Raw genomic sequence first — 25,743 nt, forward strand, 5'->3', positions numbered from 1 at the left:
TTTCCTCCACTTATTGCAACCAGTCCCTCGAAACCAATGCATTGGTCACAGCTCTCTGACATTATCACATACAATGCAAAACCAGTAGTCCTGTAAAGCATGGCAAGACATCAAGGCTCCGTTCACATTCTGGAATGTTGGACAGTGGAGGAGAATTCCAGTAGCTGGGGGGAGCAAAAGAATAAGGTAAGATTTTTTACTGTTTCCTTTCCCCTCCAGTCATATGTTTCATTTATCCTGTGCGGTGCATAGGGGACCTCACCGCACCAGTAAATTGAACAGCAGCCAGGAATAGGACTTTAAAAAATACAATTAAGAACATAGTGCATTACTTTATTTTATGTGATAGACCCTCCAAAGGTGTTAGGCTGAGCTAAAATGAATAATTTGGATGAATTGAGCAGTGATTGTGAGCCTGTAGAGATTAATGTTATTACCATAATCAATGTTCCAACTACAGGCTGCCTAGGTCCAGGCGGCACACATCATTTATAAAAAAGAAAATCATAAGCAAAGATTTCTTTCGTGAAAACCATGTCAAAAGATCAGTAGATCCAGAGATATACGAGTGGGCATTCAAAAAGTTTGTGGAAAATGATTTTAATTGAAAAATGAAGCAAGCATTTTAATATCTGTTTATAGGGTTAACATGGGCTTACGTGTTGTAAAATGTATGTACAGGTAGTATTTAAAGAGGTAATAAACTCAAAAGCAAACATTTATTATATTGCAAGTTGCCAATTCTTATATTTGATGTCTGCATTAATTTTCTTTTTTAGTCTTTCTTTCTTTTATTTTCATCTGGTGATCTGGCCTGTAAATCATTTGTATATCAAAAGAACAAGCTCTCCTTCAAATGTATCAAGTTAGAGTGTTCAGACAAACCATTTACCACTGACAAGGATTCTTACAACAATCAGCTTTTATTTATTTATGTTTATTAGTTATATATTTATCCCAAAAGAACAAAAAACAGGTGCTGTAACTGTTTGTGTAAATGCAGTGTGAGCTGGAGTTTGGATTCAGTTTGTAAGTGTATCTAAATTGCTAGTCCATCTAACAGTCCCCTCCCCCAGACTGACAATGCTGCTGAGCCCTCTGTGCTCTTTCATCCAGAGTGGGGGTGCTCTAATACAAGAGGTGTGTTACTGGCCAGATCACCAGGTGGTTTAATACCGCTTTAATTGTGTTAGATTGAAACTTTTGCCAGTGTGAAGACAAATTTCTGTGGAGCATAAGAAATTCTGTTAAAATCGAAGCAAGAACTAACATCAAATTGATGGTGAAACTTGGTTGGAAGAATGAAGACATACAGTAGTTACTGCTTTGATAAAAGTTTATGGAGATGAATCACCAAAACAAATCAGCAATTTACAAATGGATAGTCCGTTTCAAAAAAGGTCAAAAGAGAGTCGAAGGCTATGAATGAACGGGTAGACCATTGACATCAGTTTGTGAGGAAAAAATTTATGCTGTTTTATGCTTTAATCAAGAATGGCTGATGGCAGAAAAAGTAGCTAACAGCCTGGACATCTCAGTAGGTTCTGTTTACACAATTTTATCTCCCACAGTTTTATCTGAGAAATTAATGCTAAGCAAACGGTCTGTTCGTTGGGTACCCAAATTGCTGCACCCATATCAGCAACAGACAAGAGCAGAGCTTTCAGTGGAGATTCTGAACAAATGGGATCAAAATCCAGAGGACTTTCTGAGGCGAATTGTAACTGTAGATGAAACATGGCTTTATCACTATAATCCTGAAGTCAAAGCAATGGCTAACTAAAGGAGGAAAGGGTCCAGTCAAAGCAAAAGCAAACTGGTCAGAAGAATAGATTGTGGTGATTGTTTTCTGGGATGCTGAGGGAATTCTGTTAGTTGACTTTTTGGAAGGGAAAAGGACAGTAACATCTGCTTATTATGAAAGTGTTTTGAGAAAATTAGCCAAACAGTTAGTCAAAAAGATCAGTGGAAAGCTTAATCAGAGAGTCCCCTTCCACCACAACAATGCCCCTGCCTATTCCTCTCATCAATCAAGATCAACATTGTGTGAGAATTTTGGTGGGAAATCATTAAACATCTACCTTACAGCCCTGATTTAGCACCTTCTGACTTTTTCTTATTTCCCAACTTGAAAAAAATGTTTTAAATATACCCATTTTCATACCATTAATGATGGAAGGCTGCTTTGACATGGTTAAGTTCTCAGGACCCTCAGTTCCCCTGAGATGGCATAAATGGCTGGTATTATCACTTACAGAATTGTCTTAATGTGGATGGAGCTTATGTAGAAAAATAAAGGTTATTTCTAAATTTGTGTGCTTTTGATTACATTTATCTATGAACTTTATGAATACAGACAGAGACGTTAAATGCTATTTTTCCTCTAAAGCTTTACCCCACTTCCTTCTTCTTCTTACAACTTCCTAAAGGTCCTTTACTGTGAATATTAAAGGAAAGCTTGACAAAATAGAAGGCTTAGCCGCAGTAAGCAAAAGGGAGCAGATTTAGACTTGACTTTAGGAAAATCCCAGACTAGCATATAAAATCAGCTGCTGGAGTCTCTGATTATAATGATTATTATTATTATTATACAGGATTTATATAGCGCCAACAGTTTACATAGCACTTTACAACTTGAGGGTAGACAGTACAAATACAATACACTTTGATACAGTAGGAATCAGAGGGCCCTGCTCCTTAGAGCTTACAATCTAAGAGATATGCAATTTCTTAATACGTCAGAATCTATGTTGTACACTATGCAACCATTTCTGGTCCGACTGAATCTATTTACTTGTTCTGGCTTCCTTTGGTGCTTGCAGGTACTGTAGAATGAATATTCTGTGAAATTTGATAGACTTGGAGCTATTTATTGTTTGCATACATCTATTTGCTTATGTTGCTTAACGCCTAAGATTGTTTTAGTATTCTAAATTTGGAATAATTTGTAGAATGATTATAAAGTGATTTATAAATAGATTGAACGAGAGGATTTGGTACATTTGACTCCTCTGAACATACTTTATAGGTATACAATTATTTATGATCTGCAGAGAATCATGAAATGTAGGGATCCGATTTTGAGATATTTAATGTAAAAGTGTTAAAAAAAATCCCTGCTATTCTGCTACTCTTATACATCGATTATTTTATCATCACCAATATTTAATACTTAATTCAGTAATGAAAGATTGATTAATGTAGGACTACAACTAACAATTCTTTTCAATCGTTAGTTGGCCGATTATTGTTTTGATTAATCGGATAAAAACCTCAAAAAAAGTGTGGTGTATAATTTAGTTAATATGTATGTTTAAAAAAAGACAATTTATTCTTGAATATCTATATGCAGTGGTAGATATAAATAACCATCTAGATGGGGATATGGTTAGGGAACAAAATATCGAATCCACTCTGAGAATAACAGACAGACAAGATATATACACTGTTAAAGGTTGAATCTGGTACATATAATCAAATAAATTTTTTAAAGGCCCTAAAACGCTGTTTTGCAGATTTTCCGACAGGACTGTAATATAATATTGTACATGACAGACTCCCTTGTCATAGAGAGGAAGCTTGACACAAGCTGTCACTTATGCTGGCCATGCATGAACACATTTTGCCTTTGAAAGTTTTTGTTTTAAGAGCATTTGTTCGATTTTCTAGTTGTTACTGGGGCCAAATCAATGTTCGTTTTCTACCACAGTAATGGGAAAATTCGAAGGAGCAGAACAGAAAACTTTTCTTGATTGAACAAATTTTTGGGCAGTGTGTGGTTTTCATACAGAAATTACATTCATTTTAAAATTGAATTTTAAAAGCAGGTGACATTTTTGAACGCCATACGGCCATTCATTGAATTTACAAAGAAATTGAGTAAGGGCTCTTTCACACGGAGGATCCGTATGTCCGTTTTTCATCCTTCCGTTTTCGGATGAAAAACGGACATACATGTATCCCTATGGAGCGTCGGATGTCAGCAGTGACATGTCCGCTGACATCCGACCCGCTCCAATCCGAAAAGTGTAACGGAGGAAAACCCTACTTTTCCATCCGTTTTTGGATCAGATCGGGTGACGACAGACTCTACGGTCCATCACTCTCCCATAGGGGAGAGCGGCGCTCTGACAGGTCCGTCGCTGCACAGTGTGCAGCGACGGACCTGTCATTTTCCTGCTCAGCGGAGATCGGCGGAGCGATCCCCGCTGAGCAAGCGGGTGTTCACGGGGCGGATCATCACTGAACCGCCCCGTGTGAAAGAGCCCTGAGAATATTCTCATCCGAAAATCGATATATGGCCAGTATAAGACATTGAGTAGCAGCAACATGCTTTTTTCTATCACCTGTCATGATGGGGTTAAAAAACAATAATTAGCTCTTTATAGTACAAGAACAGCAGATAATCACTACTATAAGGGGTTCATTTATACTGTGAAACAGTGAAGGCAATAATAATAATATATATATAACTGATATCATAAATATATAATAATAAATAAACACAGAAGTCGGATATATAGGATATTTTAACTGGGAGTCAGACATGAAGCTACATGAAGAGTGGAGGGGGGATATAAATCTTTTATATCAAAGTAATCCTAAAGGCTGAGAGTTTTTTCAAGGATATAATCATTTTAAATATAATGCACAATACATTTTTACTAAACTTTTACTTTTATTGTAATGCCTTATATTACCTTTAGTCTGTCAGCCTCCAGCTTCTTTGGGTTCCGATGCTGATCTTCTCTGCACAGAGCCCTTAAAGTGACTGTAAATGTTGGATTTTTTTTTTAAACAACAAACTTGTCAAACTTACCTGCTCTGTGTAAAGGTTTTGCACAGGGCAGCCGCAATCCTCCTTTTCTGGCTCCTCCTGCCTTCAGAGTGCCCTTATATCAAGCACAAATTATATTATAGAGAGTGCCCCTAGAGCAAGGTAAAACAACTTCTGCCTTTACAATCACTTTAAGTCACTTCCTTCTCCTGCCCAGGACTATATGTCCCACAAGGCACACATTTGCATTCACAAGTTCCCAGGCACTTACTGACATGTAGGAATGTTGTACTGAGCTGTATGTGTGCTGCACTGTGTATACTGACATGTATGGACGGTGTGCTAAGCTGTATGTGCACGGCACTGTATTTCCTGATATGAAAACAAATAATGCGTTCTGTATGCGGGCCAACTAATCACCTGACCAACTAATCCATTATGAAAATAGTTGGCAACTATTTTAATAATCAATTATAATCGATGATGTTGATTGGTTGTTTCAGCCATAGATTAATGTGCATTTTGTGCTTTACGTATTTAGAAATGTTCAGAGAAAGCATTGTTTACAATGACAGCACTATATGATCATTTTCTGTGTTCCTAGTTTCAGCAAATGACTTTTTCTCAGTTGCTTAGTCCAGTGAATTAAACAATTGGGCACTGTTTTTTAATGTCTTGGATCATCAGCAGGCTGGGCAGCTGCTGGAGACAGTGTTGTATGTAGTGTTCATTCAGTGCTATACACAAAGCTTTGATTTAGTTGTGGTTACTGCTAAGAGTTACACTAGCATATTTTGGGAATGCTTCATTTGTTGTAAATTAAAGTCGATGTAACCCAATTGGTGAATATTATATTAGCTTTAAAATGGTAAAGTCTGGAAGAGTGAAAGACCTCCCTTGCAGTGGGGCTGTGCCTGCACTGCAAGGGTTAACTGCTCATTCCTGTCTAGGGGACAGCAAAAGTACTTTTATTTACTTATCCTCCGCTCCCCCAGCAGACAACGCTCTCCTATTCCCCAGCAGTGGACTGTCCCTTGGTGTTCTTAAAGTTGTAGTTAAATCTATTTGCTTATGTTTTACCTACAGGTAAGTAGTGGCGGCTTGTGCTCCATTTTTTTTGGGGGGGGGGCTCATCAGTGACCAGAGACCAGGGGAGCCGAAGTGTCAGGTGCGCCTGAATGATGTGCAGCTCACCAAGCCGGATGGATGGAAGGTAGGAAAATGGAAGCTCGTGCTTCTTCTCTCGGCCAATTGGGTCTCAGGACCTGCTTCCTGATTGGCCGCGAGGAGAAGCAGGAAGACAATAGCGAATATAAATTTAAATTCACGTGCTTCGAAAAAAAAACAAAAAACATTGGAATCCATGCATCCGGTGCCCTGCATGTAGATTAGGGGTGGCAGCACCCCCTGTGCCCTGTATGGATGGGCCTACTTTATGCATCCAGGTGGATTATACCTGTATTTTTTTCCGGACAAATTGGGCTTTTATTCTGTGGTAAATGGTAGTGGATATTTCTTTCTCTTTTTTTTTTATTATCAAAGGAAAACTGGTCCAAAAAAAAAAAAAAAAAATATATATATATATATATATATATATATATTGTTTTTTATTTAGCTGTATATTTCTTGCTACTACCATAACCTACCATCAAAGAACAACCAAAAAAAAATTCTCCTGCTCCTGACGATTGCAGCAATACCACATATGTGTATGTTAGTTGTTGTTTGAACCTGTAGTACAGCCCAGAAATAATAGTGCACATTTTGCTTTTTTTTTTAACCTACCTACAACACACTGACCCTGATACTAATTTACAAAAAAAAAAAAACCTATCCTAAAAATACTGACCTTTGACCCTTACCTTGATCCAAACACTAACCCTGGCACTGACCTAGATCAAACCTTGATCTAGGTATTTTTTCTTTCTTTTTTTTTTCTAAACCTACACACATTTTTTTCTCTCTCTCTGCAAGAACAGAGAAAAGATGCAATGGGGTTGATTTACTAAAACTGGAGTACTCAGAATCTGGTGCAGCTGTGCATGGTAGCCAATCAGCTTCTAACCTCAACTTGTTCAATTAGGCTTTCGCAATAAAACCTGGAAGCTGATTGGTTTCTTTTCAGAGTTGCACCAGATTTTGCACTCTCCAGCTTTAGTAAATAACCCCCCATGCATCTCTCTCGTCCATTCCCAGAGAGAGAAAACACAGGACGGGCTTCACAGTGACTGATCACTGTGATAGCCAATCAGAGGCTATCACAGTGATTAGGTGACCTGGAATCAGACGTTCCGAGTCTCGACCATTAGAACGGGGCCATGGGCTCTCAGTGAGACCCTGGTCTCTGTTCACGGCGCTCTCCCAGCACAAAGGGAGATATGTAAATATGCGGCCCCACAGAAAAAAAGCCCAGTCCAGTGTAGCCGCATATTTGTGTTACGTCATCGCCAAGGGGTTAAAGTAGCTTTATACCTTTAGATCACATTCACATCTGAGTGTTTTGTAGCTTGAAACTCCAAAAATGCTCAATATCCAACATTTCATGTATTACAATGGTGGCTGTTCATTTATGTGTGCTTGTAGCATTTGATATTATTTTTTCCTCTAGCCAAAAGTATCATCTATACAGCAGCTAGTTTAAAACAAAGAGCTTCTTGCCCATGAAAAAAATTACATTCATCAGAACTGCCTGGCCAGCGAGATATGTGGGTGGTCTGTTATTGCAAATGACAAGTTCTGTATTACAATCTGTGAAAGTAGAGTAATATGAGATAAAGAACAAGTAAACTTTTTCCCAAGCGGAGTTCAGTTATGTATACTGGAAGAAATCAGATTGCGTTCATTACATGCAGTAATATGTTTTATCCTGCACAGACACAGTGAGCGAGAATTGAAAGATGACATAAGCACTGTTATTATCAAATAAATTCAATTGATGACAACATTCTCTCTGTGGGTCCTGAGATTAGGCTATAATTTTGAATATATCCGAAGCCCAAAAGAAATCTGCTATTTGAAATATTTTTAGGACAAAAGCAGCTAGAAATCAGAAAAAAAATGGTTAAGTTCATTGTAACATATGCAATGTATTTATTTTTCTTTTAACCACTTCAGCCCCGGAAGATTTGGCTACTCAATGACCAGAGCATTTTTTGCGATATGGCACTGCATCGCTTTAACTGACAATTGCGAGGTCGTGCGACCCTGTACCCAAACAAAATTGACGTCCTTTTTTTCCCACAAACAGAGCTTTCTTTTGGTGGTATTTGATCATCTCTGTGGTTTTTATTTTTTGCGCTATAAACAAAAAGAGAGCGCCAATTTTGAAAAAAACACAGTAGGGGTTATTTACGAAAGGCAAATCCACTTTGCACTACAAGTGCAAAGTGCACTTGAAATTGCACTGTAAGTGCACTTGGAAGTGCAGTCGCTGTAGATCCGAGGGGGACATGCAAGAAAAATAAAGAACAGCATTTTAGTTTGCACATGATTGGATAATAAAATTAGCAGCGCTTCCCCTCATTTTAGACCTTCCCCTCAGATTTACAGCGCCTGCACTTCCAAGTGCACTTTCAGTGCAATTTCAAGTGCACTTTGCACTTGTAGTTTGCACTTGTAGTGCAAAGTGGATTTGCCTTTCGTAAATAACCCCCACTATTTTGTACATTTTGCTACAATAAATATCCTCAATTTTTTTTAAAAAAAGCAAATTTTTTTCTCAGTTCAGGCCGATATGTATTCTTCTACATATTTTTGGTAATAAAAATTGCAATAAGCGTATATTGATTGGTTTGCCCAAAAGTTATAGTGTCTACAAAATAGGGGATAGATTTATGGAATTTTTATTATTTTTTTTTTTTTTTACTAGTAATCGCGGTGATCTGTGATTTTTATCATGACTGTGACATTATGGCGGACACATCAGATACTTTTGACACATTTTTGGGACGATTGACAATTATAAAAATGCACTGATTACTGTATAAATGTCACTGGCAGGGAAGGGGTTAACACTAGGGGGCGATCAAGGGGTGAAATGTATTCCCTGACTGTGTTTTCTAACTTTAGGGGAAGGGGACTGATTAGAGGGGATGACAGATCGTGATTCCTAGCTATTAGGAACTCACAATCTGTCTCTCCTCACAGAACAGAACAGGGATTTGTGTGTTTACACACACATGCGTCCCTGTTCTGCCTCTCATGCCCGGCAGTCAACACGACCGTTGACCACGAGCATCGGCACCCCCGCAGTGCAGCGGGTGCATGCAACTGCTATTCTGCTTAAAGGAGCCGACGTATAGCTATGATGGCTCGTGGGATCGCACGGACCTGCCGCCATATGACGGCGGCTGGTTGGCAAGTGGTTAAAGAAAACTGAAGTGTCAGTTAACCTTTTGTTTCACAGTCAACCAGTTGCAATGCTACTATAATTTCTCGACCACCAATTGTAAAATGCTGTGCATGTATGAAAATACAACATTATCTGGTTTAAGCCAACAATCCACGTTTGTTGTACCTCTGCAAACCCTTACTGCTAACTAGTACCCTCTACTTTTTAATATTGTATTTTCATTAAAGTTTTTTTTTTTTTACAGTTCTAAATTTTCATCCATAGTTTAACTGTAGCATTATTACTACTACTATGATTAACTAATGACTCGCCATTTATTACTGTCTTATATGGCTTTTATTAATCTCTGTTTCTGAACATTTTTTTAATAATGACCTCCCTCTATTGGTAATGATTACATGAACTCTACACTATTTTCTATGAATTATGAATATCACCACTACATACAATTATAACTTGCATTTTATTTTTTTTTAATTTATATTGTAAAATTTGTATGTGATGCTATACTGTTTTGCTTTTTATATCATATCATAATAGAACAAAACATATCTTTTGGTAACTGTCTATTTCTTAGATATTAATCTCCCAAAATACATTGGAATGTTTTATTATTTCTGCCCATACTAACAAATACAGCAATGTTTACTTGCCACTACTCCCATCACAAAGCTCAAGTTTCTAGTCATCTTCTGTATGTGAACAAACTGGTCGTGTATCCTGGATAACCAAAATCTGTCATTATGTGGCGGGAGTGCAGCAGGTCAGCATCGTCAGGTTGAGGGTTGTTGTAATTGATGAGGATGTGCATTGCTGAACAATGTAAAAAGGAAAAGATACTGGTGCATAGAGTAATGGTATATAGTCCAGCCAGCACGAATGTCTCTAAGATAATCAATAATACAGGGCAAGAGGAGGTCCATACAAGTCACTGTTCTGTGATAGTGGCATATGCTGAAGGATATATGGGACCACCTGTGGCTGGTGTCCTCAGAGTTGTGATGGCTCTGTATAAAACCAAAGGAAACACAGGAGAGAGGGAAGGACGTGCCAACTAAGTGTAGTATCCCAGTAAGTTAATTACATTAAAAGGGATGAAAAAAACTTACAGGATATACATGAATAATGGGCTCATCTGTGTGTAGATCTCTTAGCAATCATCGTTGTGCGTCCTGTAAGATGGTAAGTCATATGGTTCCAGCTGCTCGGCAAGGAGAGAGACAATTCCTGGAGCCTTGAGGAGACAGAAAGTCACGCTGTACCAACGTGGAACGCACTTCGGATCTGACATCACCGGAAAGATCAGAGGTCGAACATCACAGACAAGTGGAAAGACAACAAGGCTACGTGCTCGGAGCAATCAGCTCCTTCTACAGGCCTACCTAGGCCTTATGACTTACCATCTTACAGGACGCAGAATGATGATTGCTAAGAGATCTACACACAGATGAGCCCATTATTCATGTATATCCTGTAAGTTTCTTTTATCCCTTTTAATGTAATAAACTCACTGGTAAACTACACTTAGTTGGCGCCTTCTTCCCTCAATCCTGTATTGCTGAATAATGTGATTGATGTTCAATTTATGCTGGAAAATATTGTACCCTTGTTACTCAATCACAAAAAAATAAAGTTAATAAAAACAACCACACCATGAAAACATTTCTTGTTTAGTAATGTACTGTAGATCCATGTCAATCATGGTGATCTGCCACGATGAGATTGACCCACCAACACAATGACCTGCCATCCAAGTTTGTTACAAACAGAATTCAGACCGGGATCTGTCAATTATTGGGTTGGGATGTAGTTTTGGTTATATAGGTCAGGTACTTTTGATGTTAGTTGAATGCCAAGGTAAGTTATCGCAACCTGCTTCCAACTAAATGGGAAGTTGGATTGACAGAGTACTAGAATCTATTTTTCCAGTGAAATGTTTAGGGCGTAGGATTTCGAGAAGTTTATCTGCAAATTAGTCAAGGTTTTAAAGTTCAAGAAGTCTTTGAGCAGATTTGGGATCATAGTGAGTGGATTAGTCAGAAAGAGCAGAATGCCATCTGCGAAAGCAACTAATTTTTAGGTTTTATTGGATATAGAAACTCTGGTTATATCAGGGTTTGTTCTAACTCATCTAAGAAGCAGTTCGAGGGTGAGGTCAAAGATTTTGGGGGAAAGGGGGCATCCCTGTCGTGCTCTGTTAGATATCGAAAAGGCATTTAATAGGTGGCCATTGACATGTACTTTCACAGTTGGTGAGGAGTATAATCCAAGAATAAAGTTTAACATATGTTCTCTGATTCCCAGGGCTGCAAGCATTTTCGACATGTAGTCCCAGACCACTCTATCGCATGTCTTCTCTGCGTCTAGGAATAGGAAGAACCCAGGACGCTGATTGGAGGTCAGCCAGTGATGTATATTGATTGCTTTTATGGTATTATCCCTAGCTTCCCTGCCTGGTATAAATCCCACCTGGTCAAGGCAAATGATAATAATGGAAGTAGGTGGTTTGTAGGGATTTAAGGGGGAGTTTGAGATCTACATTCAGTAGGGATATAGGCCTGTAGGTAGTGACTAAAGAGGAATCTTTTCTGGGCTTCAGGATCACGTTTATGTGGACTTGTAGAAGATCTCTAGAGGGCGGTGTGCGTGAGGAGAATGAGTTAAAGGCCGTAGGGAACTGTGGGATGAGTGTACATGAGAAGGTTTTGTAGTAGCCTGCTGTCAGTCCATCTGGGAAGGGGCTCTTTCCGGTTTTCAACTGTTTGAGCGCTAGTTTTGTTTCTTCCACCGAGAGAGGACATTCCAGGCTCCCCGCTTCTACTTATCTCAGGAGATGGAGGCAGCGGGAGGCAGCAGGCTTTTCACGTCAGTCTTCCCGTCGAAGTTGCGGAGCTTTTGTCGGGCTGATGCCTTGTTGTTGGCCTTCATAGGCGGAGTACGCTCGGGTTGTAGATGGTGAGCGGTGGCGGCGGAATCTCTGGTCTTGGGCATCCATTCGTTCTACTCTGGAAGGCATGGGTCTCCGGTTGGCTGGTCAGAATGATGCATGCCAGTTAGAAACTTCCACTTGTGGAAAGTCCAGGGTGGGAACTTCCACTTATAGTGAATTCCTTTCGCACATAGGGTTTCCAGTAAGGGTTGCAGGTCTCTGCGGTGTTGCAGGGTAACCGGGGACAGATCCTGGTATATTTTGATGTAGTTGCCATCATGGGAGAGTTGAATTCTATTACGGGCTTTTCTTAGAATTTCTTCTTTATCCAATAGTCTACCTACCTTGTGGCCTGAGGGCTCTTTGAATATGTTGAAATTCAAAAGGGGTAGTGAGGGGTCTGTTTAAAAGGTTGTTAAACAGACTTACCACGGTGTGTGTGAGTTGGTCTGGTTCCACTGCTTCTGGTAAGCCCCACACTTGGAGGTCATGTCTCTTAGCTGCAGGGTGTGTTTGTCCACTGCTTAGTGTAGGTGTTTTAGAGTTGTGTTGTGGTGAGCAGTAATCTCCACTTCCTGCACTCTGCCTGCTAAAGCCTGTATATTGTGGCGGAGGTCTGTGATCGCCGATGACAGCGTGTCTTTTATGTCAGCTGCGACCACCTGCAAGTCATGTAGATTCAGCTGTGGTGGTTGCGATGTATGACCCGCTGACACAGGGGGAGGCTGATGAGGTGGCTTGCGAGTGTCCTTGGGCAGAAGTCGCCATGTTGCCGGCCTGTGCGCAGAGGATTTCCGTGATTGACTGGCTCACTTGCCCACCAGTGTCCCGGGGAGAGCGAGATCATGTGGCTGACCTGCCGCGGAATGCAGTACCCTTTGTGGCAAGGTAGCAAGCCTGCTGGAAGTCTCCAAAAGCATGGTTAGAGCAGCTCTGCTGGCAGGAGATCTCTGGGTATGCGGCCATCTTCTCTTGAGGTCAAACAACGCCCCCGGGATCTGTCATTTATTGACTGTAGTGTTACCTCCACTAAATGACAGACTTCCAGCTCCTGTTCATTTTTAAATATTAGCCAGGGTTTGAGAAGGAAAATTGGCCAGTTTCATGGCATGTTTACAAAACTGCGAGCAGGCTGGGTTTGGGTCAGCCCAAAGTCAAAGGTCAAGTCAGGTCAGGTGTACTGTACAGTTGAAAAAAGTTAAGTTTTTGAGCAAAACAATTAATGTATAGGGATGAGCTTTCTGTTCGGGTCGAACAGAACGAAGAGGGTATGTACTCTTTCTAATATACTTCTGGCAGGCAGGTGATTCAGTTAGCTGCAGTGTATTTAATATATATATATATACAGATAGTTTCGTGTATATATATATCCACTGCATACAGTTTAGCTATATCTCACTGCAGGCCGTTCCTGGTGTACTCTTTCTAATATACTTCAGGCGGTGTACACAGTATACAGTGCTGTGCACCCATAGTGCAGTTGCTCATACTTTTCTGGTGGTCAATACAGTACACCCATAGTTCTTATTAAACTTCTGTTGGTTTACACAGTACCGTGCACCCCTAGTGCAGTTGCTACTACTTTCCTGGTGGTGTACACAATACATACAGTGCACCCATAGTTGTTATTACACTTCTGTTGTTGTACACAGTACCATGCACCCCTAGTGCAGTTGCTACTACTTTCCTGGTGGTGTACACAATACATACAGTGCACCCATAGTTGTTATTACACTTCTGTTGGTGTACACAGTACCGTGCACCCCTAGTACATTTGCTACTACTTTCCTGGTGGTGTACACAATACATACAGTGCACCCATAGTTGTTATTACACTTCTGTTGGTGTACACAGTACCGTGCACTCCTAGTGCAGTTGCTACTACTTTCCTGGTGGTGTACACAATACATACAGTGCACCCATAGTTGTTACTACACTTCTGTTGGTGTACACAGTACCGTGCACCCCTGGTGCAGTTCCAACTACTTTCCTGGTGGCGTACACAGTACACAATACAGTGTAGTGTTTTTTTGCTAAACAAAATTTACAGCATGTCCGGAAGGCCACCAAGGAGAGGCAGACGCTCACAGGCCACTAAAAGAGGGCAAGCAGGCTCTGTGTCTACAGTCGACAGTGCTGGTCGTGGACGCGGTGCATCCTCAGCACGTGGCCGTGGGGCACGCTTGTCCTTTTTTCCTGCAGTTGGCCGTGTTATTGAGCCACAACATGCAGAAGAGTTGGTGGAATGGATAACAAAGCCCTCCTCATCCTCTGTCACTCAGGCTCATAGTAGTTTGCCTGCCAATGCAGCTGCCAAAGCGGCCTATTCCATCGGCTCCATGTCAACAGTCACTCCTTCCCTAGCCCCACCATCATGCACGGAGGAGTCCCCCGAACTATTCGACCACAATCTCGGGTACATGCTGCAGGAGGATGCGCCGCAATTTGAAGGCTCCGATGATGGTACCCAGGTTGAGAAAGGGAGTAACGTCAGCCTAGAGAGAGGGGGTGCCCAAGAAGGTCAAGAAACTTGCAGTCATGTTCGCCCAGCTGCAGCATACTGCCAAGTTTGCTCCAGTGACGATGAGGGAGGGGATGATGAGGTCACTGACTCTACTTGGGTGCCTGATAGAAGAGAGGAGGAGTAGGAGGAGGAGGAGGCATATCTCTAAAGAGGTAGGATGCCCTCCAGGGGGCAGCTTAAGGGCAGCCACCCTATTGCATCACACCGCAGAGCTAAGTAGGTGCAGGGCGCTGCTGACACCCCGCATATTTTGAAAAGTTCTTTGGTGTGGGCCTTTTTTGACAGGTGTGCAGCAGATCGCACCATTGCTGTTTGCAACATATGTCTGAAGCGTATCAAGCGTGGCCAAAACAGCAGCCGCTTGGGCACCACATGATTGACCAGACATACAGTCAGGTCCATAAATATTGGGACATCAACACAATTCTAATCTTTTTGGCTCTATACACCACCACAATGGATATGAAATGAAACAAACAGATGCGCTTTAACTGCAGACTTTCAGCTTTAATTCAAGGGTATTTACATCCAAATCAGGTGAACGGTGTAGGAATTACAACAGTCTGTATATGTGCCTCCCACTTTTTAAGGGACCAAAAGTAATGGGACAGATTAACAATCATCCATCAAACTTTCACTTTTTAATACTTGGTTGCAAATCCTTTGCAGTCAATTACAGCCTGAAGTCTGGAATGCATAGACATCACCAGACGCTGGGTTTCATACCTGGTGATGCTCTGCCAGGCCTCTACTGCAACTGTCTTCAGTTCCTGCTTGTTCTTGGGGCATTTTCCCTTCAATTTTGTCCTCAGCAAGTAAAATGCATGCTCAATCGGATTCAGGTCAGGTGATTGACTTGGGCATTGCATAACATTCCACTTCTTTCCCTTAAAAAACTCTTTGGTTGCTTTCGCAGTATGCTTCGGGTCATTGTCCATCTGCACTGTGAAATGCCGTCCAATGAGTTCTGAAGCATTTTGCTGAATATGAGCAGATAATATTGCCCGAAACACTTCAGAATTCATCCTGCTGCTTTTGTCAGCAGTCACATCATTAATAAATACAAGAGAACCAGTTTCATTGGCAGTCATACATGCCCACACCATGACACTACCACCACCATGCTTCACTGATGAGGTGGTATGCTTTGGATCATGAGCAGTTCCTTTCCGTCTCTATACTCTTCTCTTCCCATCACTCTGGTACAAGTTGATCTTGGTCTCATCTGTCCATAGGATGTTGTTCCAGAACTGTGAAGCTTTTTTAGATGTTGTTTGGCAAACTCAAATCTGGCCTTCCTGTTTTTGAGGCTCACCAATGGTTTACATCTTGTGGTGAACCCTGTCTATTCACTCTGGTGAAGTCTTCTCTTGATTGTTGACTTTGACACACATACACCTACCTCCTGGAGGGTGTTCTTGATCTGGTCAACTGTTGTGAAAGGTGTTTACTTCACCAGGGAAAGAATTTTTCGGTCATCTACCACAGCTGTTTTCCATGGTCTTCCATGTCTTTTGGTGTTGCTGAGCTCACCGGTGTGTTCTTTCTTTTTAAGGATGTCCCAAACAGTTGATTTAGCCACACCTAAAGTTTTTGCTATCTCTCTGATGGGTTTGTTTTGTTTTTTCAGCCTAATGATGGCTTGCTTCACTGATAGTGACAGCTCTTTGGATCTCATATTGAGAGTTGACAGCAACAGATTCCAAATGCAAATAGCACACTTGAAATGAACTCTGGACCTTTTTATCTGCTCCTTGTAAATGGGATAATGAGGGAATAACACACACCTGGCCATGGAACAGCTGAGCAGCCAATTGTCCCATTACTTTTGGTCCCTTAAAAAGTGGGAGGCACATATACAAACTGTTGTAATTCCTACACCGTTAACCCGATTTGGATGTAAATACCCTCTAATTAAAGCTGAAAATCTGCAGTTAAAGCACATCTTGTTTGTTTCATTTCAAATCCATTGTGGTGGTGTATAGAGCCAAAAAAATTTGCATTGTGTCGATGTCCCAATATTTATGGACCTGACTGTATGACGACCTCCCATGCAGTACTTTGGCAACAGCACCTAAAAGACCCACATCAAAGAACAAGGCGGACCTCTCCTTGCTCCTCATCAGCTGGGATCTCCAACCCCACTATACCTCCAGTCCTCTCAGAAACCTGCACTGAGAGGAGTGAATATATAGAAATAGGTGTCCCAAGTAGTTGTGACCAATCTGCTAGCGGTACACCAACATCGGATTTTAGCAGGCAAATTTCCCTGCCCCAGTTGTTAAACCGTCAAAAGAAATTTGGTCCCAGCCATCCACATGCTAAGCATCTGAATGCTAGCTTGGCCAAATTGCTAGCACTGCAACTGCTGCCTTTTCAGCTGGTAGACTCTGCCCCCTTTCGTCAATTTGTGGAATGTGCGGTACCTCAGTGGCAGGTTCCCAAATGTCATTTCTTGTCACGGAAGACCATTCCGGTTCTCTACCAGCATGTGGAAGGCAATGTCTTGGCCTTGTTGGACAGGGCGGTCAGCAGTAAGGTGCATATTACTGCTGACTCATGGTCCAGCAGGCATGGACAGGAACATTACCTTTCTTGCACGGTGCACTGGATAACTCTGCTGGCAGTTGGGAAGGATGCAGGACAGGGTTCAGTATTGTTGGAGCTTGTTTCGCCACCACGCTTCCACAAATGCTAGTGGTGATTCTGCCACAGCTCTCTCCTCCACCCCCTCCTCCTCTTCTTCTTCCTCTATGGTCTCTTCCTCTGCATATTTCTCCTCTGAACTAGCGGTGCTCTGTAGGCGTTCAAGGGGCTACGCAAGCACTCAGGCAAAAAGATGCCATGCAGTGCTTGAGTTGGTCTGCTTAGGAGACAGGAGCCACACTGGGGCAGAGATTCTGTCAGCTCTGTAGAGGCAGGCTCAGAGGTGTTTGACACCACACCAGCTTCAGCCAGGAATGGTTGTATGCAACATTGGTACCAACTTCCTCTCCACCCTCCGACACGGACAGACCCATGTTCCCTGTTTGGCTCACATTCTGAATTTGGTGGTGCAGCAGTTCTTGAGCAGGTACCCGGGCTTACAGGATTTCCTGAGGCAGGTCAGGAAAGTCTGCGGTCATATAATGCCAGTGCTCGGCTGTCTGACATTCAAAGAGAATGCAACCTGCCCTAGAACCCCCTCATTTGTGACATGCCCACCAGGTGGAACTCAACGTTGGCAATACTGCAGTGGCTGCACACGCAGCAGAGGGCCATCAATGAGTACCTGTGTAAGTATGACACCAGGACAGGGTCAGGGGAGCTTGGCTTTTTTTCGCCACGCCAGTGGCTACTGATCAAGGATGCATGCACTGTCCTGTCACCATTTGAGGAGGCCATGAAGATGGTGAGCAGTGACAGTGCATGCATCAGTGATACTGTCCTTCTTGTCTACCTGTTGGAGCACACGCTTCATGGAATAATGGAGAGGGCACTTGAGGCAGAACAGCAGGAGGAAGAGGATGACTTCCTTACCTCTCAAGGCCCCCTTTATCCAGATACTAGTATTCCTGCAGGCCTGCCGATCACACAGGAAGAAGAAGAGGAGGAGGAGGATTGTGTCAGCATGGAGGTGGAGGATAACACTCAGCATCAGCAGCAGTCTTCAAGGGATCATTTGCAGTCCCCAGAAACCCTTGGAGTTGTACGTGGCTGGGAGGAGGTGGTTGAGGATCATGTGATCCTTAGTGACCTAGAGGACTCAGGATCGAATGCCTCTGCAAACCTAAACTGCATGGCCTCCCTGATCCTGCAAAGCCTTGGAAAGGACCCTAGGATTCTTGGTTTCAAGGAGAGGGATCATTACTGGTTGGCAACCTTTCTTGATCCACGTTACAAGGGTAAGGTTGCAGAACTTATCCAACCTTTGCAGAGGGAGCAGAGGATGAAACATCTTTGGGAGGCCTTGCAGAAAGGTTTGTGCAATGCGTTCCAGAGCCTGGGAGGTTACAATTTCCTGGTGCTGGACAACGTGTTGCTGAGGCTGCGTTCAGTCACAGAAAGAGCGGTGGAGAAGGTGGCTGGCTGACCGATGCCTTCAGGCAATTCTTCAGTCCTCAGTGCCCAGGTCTGATCAGTTCCAGCAACCATCGCCAGCGTCTGAATTACATGCTGCAGGAATATCTAGGGGCAAGATCAGACTTGGAGACCTTTCCACCAGAACATCCACTGGGTTACTGGGTCTTTAGGATGGACCACTGGCCAAAGCTTGCTCAATATTCAATTGAGCTACTGGCCTGTCCTGCATCCAGCGTTCTTTCTGAACGCACATTCAGTGCTGCTGGAGGCTTTGTAAACGATCACAGGGTGCGCCTGTCCACAGACTCTGTTGATCGGCTCACATTCATAAAAATGAATCAGTCTTGGATCACCAGCTACCAAGCACCTGATGCTGATGTAACCGAAAGATTTTTCAATGGATGTGGGACCCCTTGAAGACTGCGTATGCTGAGTGACTACCCTATTATGCTGAGTGACCTATTCCTCCTCAATTTTCATGATGATTGCTTCTAAGAATTTTTTCTGTTCAGGGAACCACTACCACTACCTAAGGCCCAATTTTTCTGCCCCGTTTAACAGGGGCATGTAACTACAATTTTTGATCAAATCTTTAACAGCAGGGCTCATTCCTGCACTCAACAAGAGTATCTGTGAGGGGTTTGCAGTGTTGTGGCACCACCACCACTGCCTAAGGCCCAATTTTTTGCCCCTGTTTAACAGGGGCGCGTAATTACAATTTTTGATCTAATATTTCACAGCAGGGCCTGTTCCTGTGCTCAACAAAAGTATCTGTGAGACGTTACAGTATTGTGCCACCACCACCACCACCACTGCCTAAGGCCCAATTTTTCTGCCCCTGTTTAACAGGGGCACGTAATTACAATTTTTGATCTCATATTTCACAGCTGGGCCTGTTCCTGCGCTCAACAAAAGTAACTGTGAGGGCTTACAGTGTTCTGGTACCACCAACACCTAAGGCCCAATTTTCCACAGAGTGTATAGGGCAGGCCGTATAGTATATACAGGCGGTCCTCTATTTTCAAGCATCCGACTTACAAACGACTCCTACTTACAACAGGAGGGAGACAACAGGAAGTGAGAGGAAATCGACCCTTAGGAAGGGAAATTCTCTCCTGTAAGAGTTAATATGGGAAAAAGGTCTCTCCCCACTGATGCTTTATCACCAATCCTTGTTTCCCTAATAATCCAAAATTTTCAAAATCCAATTGTCATTGGGACAGAAAGTGAAGTGAAATCTTCTGAACAGGGGCACAGACAGCAAAACAAATGTTACTGGGTTGATGATAACCCTTCCCTATGTTATCCAAAATAGATTTTTTGGCTGGAGCTACACTTACAAAATGTACCTGTTCCAAATTACAGATTCAGCTTAAGAACAAACCTACAGTCCCTATCTTGTTTGTAACCCGGGGACCGCCTGTATACTGCTGCTGTTAAGAGTATATAGGGCCTGGGGGCCCCGCGCCTTTTTTTTTTAATTTGGGTGCGGGGTTCACCTTAATATTCATACCAGACCCAAAGGGCCTGGTAATGGGCTGGGGGGGGGGGGGCAACATTACATTACAGACGCAAACAGTTTTAAATTACTTTTCTTCCTTTAGAAATGTCGTTTTGGGCAGGGACTGTTCTAAATACAGAAAAAACTTTAGAGGCATACTATAGACACCCCCCAGGCATGAGATTTAAAGGAATAATATGGGCAGCACAGTGGTGTAGTGGGTAGCACTTCGCAGTAAGACGGGTCACTGGTTCGAATCCCAACCATGACACTACCTGCCTGGAGTTTGCATGTTCTCCCTGTGCCTGTGTGGGTTTCCTCTGGGTACTCCGGTTTCCTCCCACACTCCAAAGACATGCTAGTAGGTTAATTGGATCCTGTCTAAATTGTCCCTAGTATGTATGAATGTGAGTTAGGGACCTTAGATTGTAAGCTCCTTGAGGGTAGGGACTGATGTGAATGTACAATATATATGTAAAACACTGCGTAAATTGACAGCGCTATATAAGTACCTGAAATAAATAAATAAATGAAATATTACATTTTTATTGTCTCACTTTAAGGATTATTAAAATCACTGCTCCCGAAAAAACGTCTGTTTTTAAAAAAATTTTTTTTACATTGATACATATCCCCTGGGGCAGGACCTGGGTCCCCAAACACTTTTTATGACAATAACTTGCATATTAGCCTTTAAAATTAGCACTTTTGATTTTTCACGTTCGAGTCCCATAGACTTTAATGGGGTTCGCGTGTTCGCACAAATTTTTGCTCTGTTCGCATGTACTGCCGCGAACCGAACCGGGGGGTGTTTGTCTCATCCCTATTCATGTACAGGTATGTCAATGGTGTATTACCTGAAGGACTGATGGTTTCTTGGAGATTATCTTCAACTTTTTTTCAGGTCTCTATGGCTTTGCAGAGTGCAGTCAGTCGATTCCTGTGAATATACTTACAGGGTGAAAGAGAGAAGAGATTACCTCAGAAAGTATTCTACTTGTCTTTTAGCTTTAGTTGGTCCTGGTCCAGGATGTAATGGTTACCTGCAGTATAGCCTGCCTATAAATCCAGGACCCAGTTGTGTAGCCTAACAGGGATCGTTGAACATAATTATAAATCTTTAGGCAGGTAAAACAATAAACATATTTGCATTTTGAATGTGCAATCATCTGTTTGCCTGAATGTCCGCTTTAACGAAAACAAGTGAGCCCCCAATTTTGACCGCCTGTAAAAAATAATTAAAAAACTACTGGTCTTGCTATCTCCACCTTCAATATTTCCCAAGTCAATGACCCATAAAGCAAGCATTACCAGAGTTAACACATAAATTATTGAAGCCTTTAGATCACCATGACAGACAAACGCATAGCAATCTCAATACAAAAATGATATAATGGCATCCTACATATTTTTTCAGTACAGGTTAAGATCAGGAAAAAAATTATATTTGTTTTTCACAAATGAAAAAATATATATACAGTATATATAAAAAGTGTATGCTCTAACACAATAAATATGTAAAAGAATAATTCTCTCCCAAACAATGTTTCTGAACTGTACTAAACTTTCAGCGAAAAATAACCCATTAATAAGGGACCACTTGTACTCTCTGCAGGGGGAGACTTACAAATTACAACATTATCATTATGTTACAATATTTTCCACTGAATGTGCCAATGTGAAAGTTCTTGTTTGAATTAAAAAGGTGAAACAGAATATGGTATTTAAAACAAAAAGTCTGTAGCTGTGGCAAAAACACAGTGTTATAGAGGTACTGTACAATACTGAAACACCTTTCACTTTTTTAATACATGCTGCCTCTGCCAAAAAAAATAGCAATGAGAAAATTGCCTTTTTGTTGTCTTTTTTCAATCTTCAACACTTTGATACTTTTACAGAAGGAAAATGCACATTATTGGAACCTCTTGTCATATCTGTTTGCCTAGCTCTACACTCTATAGGTAATAAATCATAATAGCTGTGGCTACAGTTCATTTTGTATTACATTGTAACATTGCTACAAAGTCCAAACACTAATCATTATCAAATATATTGCTCTGCCTAATTTGCAAATTTCTGCAAATTTAAGCTGTTTTTCTTGGGTGAAAGATACCCTTTCAATTTAGCTGCATGCATATCGATTTTCTTTTTTTTTTTTTTTTTTTAAGTGGAGTAGAGTAAGAAAGTTTTTTAACCACTTTAATACTGGGCACTTTTATCCCTTTCCTGCCAAGACCAATTTTCAGCTTCCATTGCTGTCGCACTTTAAATGACAATTGTGCTGTCATGCTACACTGTACCCAAAGTACATTTGTATCATGTTGTTCACACAAATCTTTTGGTGGTATTTAATCACCACTGGGTTTTTTATTTTTTGCTAAATAAAGGAGGAAGTAGGAAAGTTATAGAGTCCACAAACTATGGTATATATCTGGAAATTGATCAATCCTGATGTACTGATGGACTATCTCATTTCTTGAGGCCCTAAAATGCCAGGACAGAACAAATACCCAAATGACCCTTTTTGTGCAAAGTAGACAGTTCCAAGTATTTAGTAAGAAGTATGGCAAGTTTTTTGAAGTTGTAATTTTTTTGTCATAATTTTTTGGAAAATTAAGAATTGAGAAAAAAAGAAGACCTCCCATAATTCTGTGACACCCTGGACATTCCACAAGTGGAAGTTCCTAACTGGTGTGCTGTCATGCTACACTGTACCCAAAGTACATTTTTATCATGTTGTTCACACAAATCTTTTGGTGGTATTTAATCACCACTGGGTTTTTTATTTTTTTGCTAAATAAACAAAAAAAGACTAAAAATTTTGTAAAAAAAAACTGTGTTTTTCTTCGTTTTTATTTTGCAAATAAATAATTGTTCTTCATAAATTTAGCCCAACGTGTATTCTGCTACATTTCTTTGGTGAAAATAACCCAAATCAGTGTATATTATTTAGTCTGTAGGAAAGATATAGAGTCCACAAACTATAATGTATATCTGGAAATTGATCAATCCTGATGTACTGATGGACTGCCTCATTTCTTGAGGCCCTAAAATGCCAGGACAGGATAAATACTCAAATTAACCGTTTTTTGGAAAGTAGACAGTTCCAGGTATTTAGAAAGAGGTATGGCGAGTTTTTTGAAGTTGTCATTTTTTTGTCATAATTTTTTGGAAAATTAAGAAATGATAAAAAAAAAAATCACAATTTTTTTTTCTTTGCATACTGTCACCGGTGCAGCACAACGTCACATATAACTGGTGTGGCGGTGAATAGGGACACTGACTGGTGACAGTGCAGAAAAAAAATCAGTTCATTTTTTTTATTACATTTTTTTTTATGTTTAGAATTTTTTTTTTTTAACACACTGTGATCACAGCAATATAATGTTACCATAGTAACATTGTACTATTCTGGGAAATATAAGCAGGCATTGCTATAAGCAAGCATTTTACTGAATCATTCAGTCTGCTTTGTTGTGATTATCTGTAATTGCTCAAAGCAAATCACATGGTACAGATGGGTTGTGATTGGCCCTGTCTGTACCATGTGATCAAATTAGCCAATCACAGCTAACAGCACAATGTACACAATGGTTGGCATGAAAGGAAGTCATCCATTGGGTATAACTGTCATATGGTCTATTGTGATTCGTCATTGCAGTCACATGGTATCGGCAGTGAGGCGGTACTGTGATCGGTCATCAGCTGTGTCCTGTAAACGTGGCTGGAGACAGATTGCGGCACTGCGCAGCCCCATGGCTGTGCTATTGGCACTTTCTGACAGGGCATCATATGACATCCAGCTGGTACAGGAGAGCCACCACCTGGCTATCAATCTGCTATTGGCTGGGCAGGAACTGGTTAAGTGTTTTTTTTTTTTTGCCGTGTCCCATTCAGAGAGTTCCCTGAGGTGTCCATCCCGGTGTGTCACCAGGGTCACCAGAACTACTTCCCCATTGGAAGATTTCCCCTTTATTAATGTTCTGATGTTAACCCAAAGTTTGGGATTCTATTATTTTTACTTTTGAGGATAATGGTAAACAGGACAAATAGAGAGGGTGAATCTCCCCAACAGGGACACAGACAGCAATAAATAACTGTAAGGTTTTCTAGTCCATCTCCACTTTTTCTAACAGAAAGAATCTTGGCAGCCTACAGGCTCTCTGAATTAAAGTGATTTTAACCGCTTGATGACCAGCTGCCATCATTATACTGTGGCAGGTCAGCACGTTCCCGCGAACCATCGTAGCTGTACGTCGGCCCTTAAAGCGGGGATAGCAGGCGCGACCGCCGGCCATGCGTGATCGCAGGCATGAGAGCCAGAATAGGGATGTGTGTGTAAACACACACATCCCTGTTCTGTGAGGAGAGGAGAGACAGATTGTGTATTCCTACTACCTAGAAGACAAATCTTTCAAGGCCCTGGCTTCATACTTACCTTACATCAATGTATCTCATGTAAGTACCCAGATTTGGCAACCTTGCCAGTTACTGTTACTCTTAATGCCATATTAGACTAATTATATCCTAGATTTTGTAGATACTTTTGAGCACCCGCCCTGAGGAAGTGTGCTATACACGAAACGCGTCAGTAATTTAGGACGCAGTTATATGCCTGCCAATAGGAATCTATCTAGACCCACTATCTACAACCAATGATGTTTTCACTGTTTATATATCTTTTACAACATTGCGATGTGCAGCTCAGATGACATGTCTGTATATATATATATATATATATATATATATATATATATATATGAATTTATGACAAGCATTTACTTATTAGCTCAAACTTAACTTAAAATTTCATATTCTATACCGTGAAGCCAATATGTATGCAATCATGTTTTTTTTTTTATGTCCATGCTCTACATGCATGTGTGTATATAAAATTTAATAGTTTTTACTTGTCTTTGCATAATTGTTATGTGTTTATACAACCATTTATGCTAATTAAATGCTTTTACAACCTAACCTCCACTAGTCAATTGCCTCATCTAAAGTCCCAATCTCCCTTTTCTTGCCTACTAGCAAACAACGATCTAGCATCTCCTCTAGTCAGTCCCATCCCCCTACAGTTAGAACACACAGGAGGGAACAAAGTTAACCCCTTGATTGCCCCCTAGTGTTACCCCCTTCCCTGACAGTGACATTTACACAGTAATCAGTGCATTTTTATAGCACTGAACGCTGTATAATTTTCAATGGTCCCAAAAATGTGTCAAAAATGTCTGATCTGTCCGCCATAATGCCACAGTCCAGATAAAAGTCACTGATCACTAGGGATGAGCTTCGTGTTCGAGTTGAGCGCATGTATGACTCGAACATCGTGTGTTCGGCCATTCGTCGAATTACGAATGTTATGGGTCGTTTGCGCCAAATTTGAGTGGTGCGTCACAGCCCATAATTCACTGCGGCATCGCAGTGCATTGCTGGCTGATGATTGGCCAAGCATGTACTATGACCAGCATGCTTGGCCAAGCACAGCGCCGTGTGTACAGAGAGCCGTAATTTGCCAAATTTAGGGAGGCTTTGGCTAATTATGGCTCAGGGGGTTTAGTACACGCCCCACAATATATAAGGCCGCCTGCGTGGT

The sequence above is a fragment of the Aquarana catesbeiana genome, linkage group LG01 (assembly GCF_042186555.1).
Source record: "Aquarana catesbeiana isolate 2022-GZ linkage group LG01, ASM4218655v1, whole genome shotgun sequence".
Classification (NCBI taxonomy): Eukaryota; Metazoa; Chordata; class Amphibia; order Anura; family Ranidae; genus Aquarana; species Aquarana catesbeiana.